The sequence below is a fragment of the Rhinolophus sinicus genome, linkage group LG01, assembly GCF_036562045.2.
Source record: "Rhinolophus sinicus isolate RSC01 linkage group LG01, ASM3656204v1, whole genome shotgun sequence".
NCBI classification, from domain to species: domain Eukaryota; kingdom Metazoa; phylum Chordata; class Mammalia; order Chiroptera; family Rhinolophidae; genus Rhinolophus; species Rhinolophus sinicus.
Window position 1 is genome coordinate 132,910,018 of NC_133751.1, and position 13,041 is coordinate 132,923,058.

The 13,041-nt window shown below is 33.0% G+C and overlaps 1 protein-coding gene across 5 annotated transcripts in view; it reads right to left on the reverse strand.

Moving 5' to 3' along the window:
- The window catches only part of LRP1B (LDL receptor related protein 1B), a 1,798,389-nt gene that overhangs the window by 1,651,636 nt on the left and 133,712 nt on the right, over positions 1-13,041 (reverse strand). The gene's annotated exons all lie outside the window — the stretch shown is intronic.

Here is a 13,041-nt window from a genome sequence, read left to right on the forward strand (position 1 = left end):
AAAATTAAGTTTGCTTTGCTTTATAATAGTTACGGATATTTCTACATAGAGATGAATGCTGGCCCTTTTCAGATCAACATATCTTTTAAATTATGAATAGGTAAGTAAAGGTGGATTGAAAAAATGAGTTCCTTTCTGACTACTTCTCTAGAACTGTCCTGAATGATGACATTAGCCAAACTGGAAAACCAGCAACAGTTTTCAGTTATAGATGATCCTCATGAAAACGCAAATCATCTCTTCCAATATCTGTTTTTGAGATGCATGAAATAAAGTTGCTGTTACAGCATGGTACAGTGGCACAAATCTCTACACCGTCACTTATTAGCTGTTACCCTGGGCACATATGTAACTGTGTTTCTGTATCTTCACCTATAAAATAGCGATACCAGTACTAATGACTTCATTAGTTTTAGATTTAATGAGTTAAAGTTCTCTTAGAACAACAGACACATTGTTAACTCTTGTAAATGTTATTTTTCTCTATTATTCTCATCTCCAATGTGAAAAATCCATTAGAGTCTATTACACTCACAATGAATTCAGAAGACTGAATTACAAAATTTGATATTTCACTGATCAAATAAACAAAGAATTGCCAAGTTTTCAACACCTTAATTTAACCTGGTTTCAGGATGTGTGCTTCTAATATTGTTACCTTTTTTGCATCTTAAGCACAGAGGTAGAGGAGTAGCTTGTGAAAGTTCAAATTCCACCAACATTTCTCTTTTCTTCTGGTTCCCCCACCCCCTACATCTCTGGCAAAGCTTCTGTCTCTCTCTGTCACATGTTGTAATTAGCAACAATTAATTAGCATTATGAAATCAGCTAACTTAAGGTCCTTGTGTTCTCTTTTTCTTTTTTCTTTTTTTTCTCTCTTTGTGTCTGTAGAGCTTAGGGTTTGGGAAGTTCAGGCAGCAGGGATTCCTTTTCCTTTTAATATATCTACCACAAATCCAGTGGATATTTTACATAAGATTTATTTTCCCTATAATTTCATAAAGCTTTGAAAAAAATAAGAGTTAAAATGTCTCTGTTTTTTGAATTGGATACTTTATTTAATGTATGCTTATGATTTCCTATTTCACTGTTAGTGTGTGATTAGCGCTACGATTATTTTCAGACAAAGTAAATATAAAAACCTTTGTTTTAGACTCTTGTAATCTTAATAAACAGAAAAAAGTGATTTGCATGCAAAGCAATGATTTCATAGTGAATCAAATATGCATGTTATGTGAATGGCCTATGCATAGGAATTACTATTAGTTTTCATTTCTTAACTTCGTTATTGCTTTGTTGATCATCTGCCCCAGAGTAAATCAGTTAAATGTCACAGATCAATTATTCTTATATCTAAAAAAAGCTTAAGGGTGTAGAATCAATATTCCATTCTAGAAATCAAGTTACAGATCCTGGCCTTGAAATTTAACTATACAAAATAAGGACCTGACAGAAAATATTAGTTCTGCCAAACTAATGTTATAAATGAAGAACAATGTAGTTATTTAAATGTAAGGTAAATTAAAGAAAATAAAAATAGACCATATCTAACAAGTCTTGCTCTGCTTGTTAATGCATTATTGGATCATTGTGTGTTTCACTTATTCTCTGTATTAGATCATTTAAGATCCTGGTTGTGGAATAGATTAAAGCAGTATTTGGCAACATATATTTAATAAAGACTGTTGGTTTATAAAATGCTAAAATCGATATATTATAAAAACTAGAATCTATTTATTTATGAGTCATATTTTTTGAGTACCCTCTTGTGCATTTTTGTGGTGATATTGGAGTTTGTAGAAATGGTCAAATCAAAGCACTTCTAATTTTACATGTATGTAACTAACCTTGGGCTATGTGTTCGTCTTGCCACTGATTTCATATGTGCCCTGATGAATCACTTTATCTCTTGGTGCACTCGAACAAGTTCCTTTACTTCAAATTGCCTTCACTTATCTCATAAAAGTCTCTCATAGCCTTATATAAATCTGAAAGTATCTGCAATGGGTTCTGGCCTTCTTCAGTTGCTTCATGGTTATAGCAGTCGGTTTTCCCTTGATTATAATCATGTAAGTTCACCGAGCTATGTTAACATAAGATAGCCTCTTAATATTATTCACTATTAAATTCTGATACTCTCCTCATTTCCCTCTAGTCTTTTCTCACACTATAGGGCATTTTCTCATATCATTACTAATGTAACAACATTACGAGTACAATGACCCAATATTAATAAGTGCCTACTGTATGCATATATATATATATTAGAAACCTTGAATTAATAGGTATAAAAATCTGTATGATAAGAATTTCACCCATCAGCAGTCATTGTGTTTTATTACCCATTCTAACACATTTTCTTCAAAATAATACATTTTCAAAATAATAATTTACAAAAATTGTTCATCCACTTTTGTATATCTAAGCATCTTGCAACCTCCCCCTTCTTTCTGAACATACCCCTGAACGTTATCTGCATTTGATAAAAAGCAAAATAAAACTACAGATTACTTGACTCTGGTTTTATATCAGTTTTGCAGCCATTAGCCATATAATTAGCAATTTACAAATGGCAATAATTGCTTAATAGATACTATTTTTCATTGTTTTTGTTGTTACAAAGGCAATAACATTACTCATATCCATATGTTAATAAAGTTCCATATTTCCCCTCCGATGACATCAAAAGTTGGAGTCACGAAATCGTTCAATCAGAAAAAAAAGAATTGATGATTTTTTTTGTTTGTTTTTTTGTTTTTTATAAAGTATCTTAGTTTTTAAATCCACTAAGCTGAACTTTACTGTTAGGTTATCCTTGTAGCCTCAACATGCAGAGCTGGGATATTCCAAATAATGTAGTAGGGGTTACATGTTTATGGTTAAGAAACAATAATTAAGCCAACAAAATAAAAAGCAACGCTTCTTTAAATGCATGCATCTCAACAATTAAGAGTGGTGTATGTGTACGTGGGTATACACACACATTTATAATATTTTTAATGCTTATTCGCTGTTGTAATAAATTAGCTATTCTGTTGGAGTCATATAACATTTTACTAAAAACCCATTTAATATCAGCACATTTAAGGTCAAGATAGGTGGTAATTTTCTATAACCAATGTAACTGTACTTAAGGCTAAGTCAGTCAATATGATTCCAAAGCTACCTTTCCAACAACACTTATAGATTTAGTTGTTCTTTGAGTATTTGGCATATTGGTCCCTACCTATCTTTCATTTCAGCATTTTAGTTTTCAGCGTGAATGTTCTAAATGTCCCTTGACATCATTATGAAGAATTCAAATTATTTGTTCATTTGTGTTCGATTACTGTAGGGGAGTTAACATCACCTTCCATTTAACACTTATTACAAATGAAATATTTTACTTACACATAGTGTTTAGAACTTTTGGTCATTATTTGTATTTGTAACATGAACATTTGTTCTCCAAAATTTCCCAATCAACAATGATTAGACCAAAAAAAGCTACCTGGTGTTTTATTGGAAAAACAGAAAATTGTTCAACATCTATTATGACACTCACACATATGACCAGTATACTGTGATCAACCTCAACATAGGACATGGAATGTCCATTTATTATCAATAATTGGCAAAACTTCTATGCTTTGTGCAAATCCTTTTATAAGAGGTTACAATTTCCTTAATGGAATATATATATATGTATATATATATATATATATATATATATATATATATATATATATATATATATATATATATATATATATTTCATTTCATTAAGGAGGTATATATCATCAAAAATCATAGATATATATATACACACACATATACATATATATATATATTAGGTTATAAACAGTTCAATATGAGTAAGTTCAAATATTTCACACACATACACATGCATTTATATATAATATATAATATAATATAATAATATTATATTACTTTTATATTTATAATAGAAAACCACACTGTTTATTTAGAAAACCACCCTGTTTATTTATAGAGCTATGGACACCATGATTAGCAGCCTGTATACATCAGCTTTAATCAATTGTCTGCTTCTCCTTTAGATTTGAGGAAACACGTTAGTGTATTTATGGTACTTGACCTAACTTACATAGTTAGGAAGAATCACCGGGAAGATTCAAACTAAGCTTGACTGACTGAAATGTCTATGACTTTGAACTTCAAATGCTTTTCCATGCATGGTACTCGTTCAACACTTCCTCCCTACTATCTGATTTTTTGTATTGCTCAACCCCAACTTCATGGGTGATTTTTAGGGAAACTGAGAAAAACTCTCTATTGCATATATTTTATATCTTTGCCATTACTTTATAAATTTACCCTCTCAAAACAGATGATTTCATCTTTTCAAGGGAATATTTTTATTGGAAACTATGGACTGAGCAGGTGAAAGAGATGAGAACTCTGAAAAGAGAAAAGCAATTATACAAGCATGAATTCTACACGTTAATATCTTACCTTGTCCTCACTAATAAGAATGGATCATTTTCCCAAAGGTCTTTTTCTTCCTCAAGGAAAAGATATTCTTAGGAAAAATAATAAAAAAATTTAGTAGCTTTCTAAGTAAATATTTATTCACACTTCTGCGATCCAAAGTTTTAGCTTCTTGAAGAGAATATATAAAGAAAGGAAAGAAATACCATGACTATGAAACATCTGAAGCATTCCACATATGTGCTTGTAGCATTATAGTCACGGATCTTACTCATTAAAAACTTGCATGCTGCTTGACTTGGGGAATGAAAGTGGTCTGTGAAATGTTGACTAAATTGGGTTGAAGCTATTAATCTATTCTGTCACCTGTTAGTGTTGCCAGAAGATTCTGGCATGATGTTTTACCTATATCCACAGTTTGTTCTTTTTCTTCCAGGCCACACTATGAAATGACTGGAGTCAATGCTCAGGCCATCATACATTATAGTTCTCAGAAAACTATCAAAATAGTTTTAATTAATAAGATTTTTTGCTGACTATTTCCTAAATCATTCTTTTAATTTCAGCAAGTACCAATGCTGAGACTGGACAAGAAGTTTCACCAGGATAGCACTCCAGACACATTAAACCTTTTATTGGAAATAAATCATATTGTAACTTAATTTTATTTATATTTTAGTCATATTTTTATTATAATAAACACATTTTAAATATAGGTGGGTTTTTACTTTGTGTTTTATTCTGTTGATATTCTGTCAGGAAAACAGAAGCCATGCTAGAAATAAAAGCAGGGAGAATTTTAACAGCTAATTCGTTAAAAAGGTGTTCAAAAGGCTTCAAGAGTAAAAAGGAAGAAATGGAAGGGGTGCAGAGTAGCAACTGTAAAACAAGAATTGGTTACCTAAGGCCCAGGAATCCGCTACTTCTCCTGGGTCAGGAGCTAGTATTGGGGCGAGGGTGGGGAAGGACTGCTGGAATTACAGGAGCTCCACTGCCTCTGGTTGTGGGAAACACACAGTGACCTCTGAACAGGAATCCAGAAGCCCTTATTCCTTCTGAGTGTACTCAGACCACCTTGTACCTTATTTTGAGTCCTATCACCACATCCTGCTGGAGTCACCACCAGGAGCAGAAACAAATACATGAAAGACAAAACATTTTCTTCTTCCATCTTCCAATCTCCCAACAGTGGTTCTAACTGGCAGTGTCTATCAGGAGGCTAGGAAAAGTAGCCTAGGGAATGTACTTGTCAGCTTTTAGGGGAAACATGGAGCTTGGAGGCAAAATAAATGACTCTGCAACATTCAATTTTATCTTATAATTCTATTTTGCCATTGATTCATTGAGATGATATCTGCAAAGTGCCTTTGTCAATGTTTTGCCCATTATATAGATACACAAGAAATGTCAGTACCATAGGGGAAGGTCTTTCTAAAATCAATTTCTATTTTGTTCCCTCTGAAACAAAGGACACAATATCACTTTTTCTAGACGACTCAAGGTTAACTTGAGAATGTCAATGTTTACATGGGACCATTGCCTTCAATGACTTTTCAGATGCAGAATGAGGCTTGTCCCAATGCTAAAGATTCCCCACTGCTCTAATTTTAAGGTCAATGTCTCTGTTTTTCTTTTTCTTTGTCTTGCTGACAAGCAATCCACAATAACACTGTGGACCTTTCAATGTTCAGCCATTTGGTAATATCCTTATTGCTCCTAATTTTTGTACATTGACTTGTTGGGTGTCAGGAACTAAGATAATCCAATTTTCTAAAGTCATATTTTATAAAGAGGAAATCTAAATGAAGCCTTGAGTAGCAACCTGTGAGGAGGGTTTTCCCCATGAGCAAAGTGTGTGAGTGCACCTGTTCAGAGACCGTTTTTTTGTCTGTTCTGTTTGTCTCTATTTCCTAGGGTTGTGCTTGTGTGCTAAGTACCCTCCAGGTAGTTAAGATGTTAATGCAATATTGGCCAGCTAGCAACAACAGGCTCATTCTGTGAATGGCCTGAGGTGTACTGTGAATGATTCACCTCATAATAAAAATTATTCCATAATTGAGAAAAATAACTGCTTTCTCTTATGAACACTATCATGACCTCTTTTGCAAATATACAAAAGTCTATTGTGCTTTGTGGCTTATAAAAAGGAGCTTATATACTCAGGGAATCACACAAATATATTTATGCTTTGTATCTAGATCTTATATTAGATAAATGTCTATATGTATATATAGGCATGTTTTACATATATATTACATATTATATGTGTAATATATTATATACACACACACATATAGACATCATATATCGGACATTTTGGGTGTCGTAAGTGGAATGTGGAACATCAAATACAGAGCAGAAGAAAATTAAAAAAAAAAAAAAACAACACTTTTAATGGCCCTAAATCCAATTATATCATCAAGGAAACCTTGATATACCCCTCTGTTGCTCTACAATAGGACATTAAGAACTAGTGCAATTACTTGTCCACATATAAAAGTAATATATCACTTTTATCTCTTGCTTCTATAACTCTTTCAGCCTTACACTTTGGATCTTACATTTACTATCTTATTCCTAGTACTTGAAATAATTAGCACCTCCGCATAATGATTGAGATTAAATTTTCGTGAAATCTCAAAATTGCCCTTATCATGCTCTTATCTGTAAATGGTATGGCAGCTGAAAGGATATTATTATACATATACACCATGAGGCACAGAATCACATGGACCAGAACAACTTAGCTAATTAGTGATAGAGTTGGGACAAAACTCAAGACTCTAGGAATTCATATGTTTGAAATCCTTGGAATTTTATAATTGGGGGAAGCCTAAAAAAGTGATTTATCTAACAATGAGAGTGATTTAGTTTTCTATTGCTGCTATGAAAAATTGCCAGAAAGAAAGTGGTTTCAAACAACACAAATGTTTTCCCTTATAGTAGTTCGCTAGGTCATTAAGTCTGACATGGGTCTCACGTGGCCAAAATCAAGAATGATGCAGGAATAGTTCCTCTGGAGGCTTTAGGGGAATATGTTTCCTTGCCTCTTCAACTTCCATAGGCTTCCACTTTACTTTGCTCACGGACACCATCCTCTGTCTTCAAACCCAGGAAAAGTTAATTGAGTCCTCACTTAGTATCACGCTGACATCTTTGTTACAAGTCACATCTCCTGAACTCGGACTCTTCTCTCTCTCTCTCCTATTTTTAGGGACCCTGGTGATTACATTGGGCCTATCCAGCCAATCCAGGAAAATCTCCCTTTCGTAAACTCAGCAGATTAGCAAATTTAATTTCATCTGCAGTGTTAATTCCCCTTTTCCTTTCAACTGACATATTTCAAGGCTTTTGGGATTACATAATGGACACTGGGGAGGCCATCATTCTGCCTCCCAGAGTTAGTAAAGGTAGTAATACATATAAATGTCCCCATAGTTTGTTTACCTGTCATAAAGACCCTATCAGGAAGGAAGCAGTAGCTTCATTTTGTAGGAAAAAAATAAAAAATAATAGTCTAGGTGGCTTTTAGATTTTATTGGTGGAAAATTTTAAGACCTAGAAATATAAATCCTTGGAATTCTTAAAGTTTTTAATCTGTAGAATACAATTAATTCAAATTTTTTAAAAAATGTTAGCATTTTATGAGGATCCATAAATTGCCTTAAGTGGGTTTTAAAACGCTTCAGTTTCGTGGAAAAGAGACAAGAAAAACATACAATTATCTTAGATCCATTGAAATGTTATAAGTGACTATTATTTTAAAATGGCTTTATTTCCTAACTGAAATCTCTAAGATCTAAAAGTGGATAATGATATAGTCATGACTGAATGAATAGACACTGATTCTTATTTGTGGTTACTTTTTGTAATAATTGCATCTGTAAACTTTCTCTCCAGACTTCCCTGGATATCACATAACCTCTCTGAATTTGTTTTCACATCAATAAAGAAAGTTAATATTTTTAATTTCCAAGGTAGTAGTTAGGTTACATGACGTAACATGGGGAAATAATATGGGAAAAAATAAATGCTCAATAAACTAGCAATGCTTAATAGTTGTTATCACAAGTGTTATTTTCATCTGCACAGGATGTAATACAGCATCATCTGGCTAAAAAGGAGAAGTAAGGGCCATGATGTGACAGTCTTCACTTTTTGGTTCAAAGTATGTGTAATACATGTCTATTTAAATTTTAAGAATATTTCCTAAATTTAAAGATTTGTTTATGTCCCTACACACTAGTGGCACAAAATAAACAAAACAATTTGTTACAAGGATTATCTCAAATATTGAATTCCTTAGAACTCTGAAGTAAACAGTTAAAAAAAATCAATTACTATGCAACGAATTGTGTGGAGAAAAAAGGTGAGTCACAAGTGGGTCCAATCCTTCAGCTGCGTGCTATCTTGACTTATAAATAATTTCTTCTCTTTGCAAGAGAAGTAAACCTGTATTCAATGTGTCAAATTGTACATGCTTCTTAGAGTTTATCATCTCTACAAGTTGGAGATGATGACAGTGAGAGCCTTTCTCTGCAGATGTCTCAGTGCCAGGGGGCCAGACCAGGGCCATATGGCTGGGTAGGCTCGGATACCTGAGGCTCACCTTGTACTTATGGAAATCAAATGAAATTATAAAAGTTTGTGAAGATGAGCTGAGATTACCAAACAAAATTTGGGCTAGAGTTATATGCTCTGGTGATACTGCACTTCTAATAATATTGTAATCTAACATATTATAGTATATATTCTAAAATCGTAATAAATTTAACTATTCCAATTGATTTAGAATTAAAAAAGAGCATAAAGTTATTTTTTTAAAGAATACATGTTCATGTGAATTATTTTTATAAATATTTCAATAATTTATGTAATTGTTAAGTAACTCATTATTTCTTGCACATTAGTAGTTGCACAGATTAAATAATCCCATAAATGTTTGAGGACTTTGTATATGTTACAAAATAACACAGTGACTTATTTAGATTTAATGTTAAAAAAAAACACATAAAGAGTAAAATGTAACTTTAAAGATAGTGCTGTATACACGCTGAGGTATATAAATGTCTAGTCACAATGTTGGACACCTGGAAATAACATAACATTGTATGTCAAGTGTAGTTGAAAAATTTTTAAAAATACAAAGTCATATGACATTAAAAGGTAGTTTGTTAATAGCATCATAGCATCAGTCATATCCTTTTATTTAATTGTTTTGAATATGTTTAACTGTGTGATGAGAAGCCTTCTATAGAATATGGATACATATTTTTCCCATTAAAGCAAGAAACTTTGCAATTAGTGTAGAATTCTTAGCTAAGAGTATCATTAGAAATTATGTATGACACATATCAGTGAAATCATATGATTCTCCACTTTTTCTCTCTCTGATTTATTTTGCTTAGCATAATAATCTCAAGATCCACCCATGGTGTCGCAAATGGCACTATTTCATCTTTTCCTATGGCAGAATAGTATTCCATTGTGGGATATAAAACTGAAAGCAACAAAGTAACAAGACAAACTACTAAAGAAACAAAAACTGATAGACACAGACAATAGTTCAGTGGTTACCAAAAGGTACAGAAGGTAAGGGGGCGTGGGTAGATGAGAGTAAAGCGGGTCAAATATATGGTGATAGAAGGAGAACTGACTCTGGGTGGTGAACACACAATGTGATATATAAATGATGTATTACAGAACTGTACACTTGAAACCTATGTAACTTTACTAACCATTGTCACCCCAATAAATTTTAATTATAAAACAAAAGAAAATAAATTATATATGAGAATGAATTCTATGCTTTACACACACACTATTTCTATTAACTGTGTTTTTTTTCAAATTTCACAAAAATAGCTGCTTAAGGTCAACTATGAAAAGTTTCATTAATTCAGTAATTAAAATAGTCTTTCTTGTGTCTAGTTTGAGTCAGGGAGAAATTCTAGATTAAGGTTACAGAAATTCCCAAAGTTTGGAAATTATACACATACAGATAGCGCACACACACACACACACACACACACACACAGTATTCATCTATATTTACCAGTCTACACAAGATTTAAGAATTTTAAAATATAAAATGATAATAACAACATACATACTTAAGGACTTAAAGCCATAGATTTAAGGACATGAATTAACTTAAAGATTTAAGGGCATGGATTTTGTATAATAAAGTGTTTCCATGAAGGGGTCATCTCTGTAATGAAAGTGAAAATGCTCTGAAGGCTTTGTTAGCCACATTGACTCACCATTGAGTGTGTGCCTCCCCTTAATAGTGTTATCATCACCTTTAATCCATAAGCATTGATACAAAACATCTATTAACATGGCCTGAGGATATCCTATTCTCTGGTCTCATGTGGTTAAGGCACACTGGGCCAAGGTGGTCCTAAAGGATTTACCACATATTTATATTGATTCCTCAAATAACAATGAGATACTTGTTACTGTTAATATTTAGAAGAAACAGCTCACTGTTCAAACTTCAAAGAACTATAAGATAATAAGAAAATTAATGCACTAAGAATGAGATGAATATGGATCTGACTCAGTGCCTCTGAGTATCATACCCGATATCACAGAGCAAATAAATGGCAAAAGAGAATTTAAAAAAATATAGTCTGCATCCCAAATCAGCTCTGTGATGGTATCAGTACCAACAGCATCTAAACACATTGATCGCGCCTACATTCAGCCAGGAACAGTACTGAGCTCTGTACTTTATATGAATTAATTTAACCATCAGAAGACCAGTTTCTAATAATTATATTATCATTCTTACTTCACATTGAAGAAAATGAGGTAGATAAAGGTTAAGCAAGTAGCCCAAGATCACCCAAATATTAAGCGATAAAATTAGAATTGGAGCTAAATTTGGCTTAGCTACAAAGACCACGGTTTTAGCTCGATTTACTGTCTCTGGTAGCTGTATCTGCCCAAGCACAGCTCCATAGCCTCATTGTGCATTAGGGCTGTTGCCTGCTTGTTAGTACTTCTGTTCTTCAATTTGAAAGAAAAGTGCAAAGCAATAAATATTTACTGAGCATCAGAGTGTCAAATAGAGAGTTCCACAAAGTACAGGGAGAAGGCCTGCACGCTGCTCTGCTTCCCAGTCCCTGCTTAGTAATGATTTGTTAATTGATTAGTAAACATGCTACTCAATGGGCTGATTGTGAAAACACCCCTGCAAATTCAAAGAAAGGTAAGACTACACTGTCACGCACATTAACAACAACAAAAATGGTGAGATAAGTTCAGACAATTTTTTCTTGAAATGCAGCAAAGTCTATTGGACACATTTTGCAACATGTTCACCCGTCTAGATGTATTAACCTTGACACTTTCAGGAATATTTCTAAAATGTACATTGGCTTCATGTCCTATAGATGAGTTTAAAATCATGTTATGCTACCATTTAAATTTCATACCAACTTGGGATGAAAAGGATAAAAATGCATTACAAACATACTCTCAAATTAGGAGTGTGTTCCCAATTTTATCAGGTTCTGACAGCTTAATATGCTGAAAATAGTGGGGTACATTTTCAAAGCAGCATGCTCTAATTTAGCTGTGCAGCTCATGTTTATTTTAATGGTAGTTGCACAGTGAAATCACTGCAAAACATTCTGAATACTTACCCAACTGTGTCTACCAAAAGAAAGGGAACATTAATTGAACTAAAAAAAAGGAAAATTATCACTTAACCTTAGCCAAAGGATACTTCCAGTTTTGTCTGCTTAATTTCTATGTGCTTTTACTGTAGTTAAATAGTATCACAAACAGGAACCAATATAAAGATTTTTAAAAATTTAATTCTATGTTGCATGTGTCATGATTCAAAAAGCAGTGTATCTCAGGACATTAAGTAACCAATATTGATCTATCAATATATCAATCTTTGCTTTTAACAGTCAAGAATTTTAATTAGTTATATCCATATTAATGACATTCTCAAAAACCCAGTGGAACAAAATTGGGCCCATCAGATGGCCTCTTTTCTCAAAAACTTTTAACGTCATATCACAGACAAAATGTTAATCTCACATTGGGCTTTAAAAATGGATAGGACCACATCTCCAAATTAATGATTCATAACATCATTTGCAGCTATTAGCCTATCAGGATAAGTGCTGGTAGCTCTTTTATTTCACTGCTTGGTGTGATACCATCAATTTAAAGTCTATCTCATATAGGAAATTTACATATATATATCATATAATTCATTGAGTCCTGTCAGATTTTTAAAATTTGTATTACCATGTACAACTACAAGTGTCAAAATATGAAATAACATTCAGGTAGGAATTTTCTAAACTTCTTTTAACTACCTGAGCCTGATTAGGAGACCCGTGAAAGCCAGTGTTTATGGATGGTACTAGTAAGAGTTTCATTTTGTCATGTAACTTTTGGGAAGTCTCTTTCAAAGGAAGTGTATGCATCACAATGCCCAGACCAAGCAGAAAAAAATTAGAGACTTTGTGGGCAGCAGAGAACAGATGTTCTTCCAGCCACATTCTGCCATAAGGCAGTGAAATTTCTCTGTCCAAATTTCATCGTGACACTTAGAGAAATAATCAT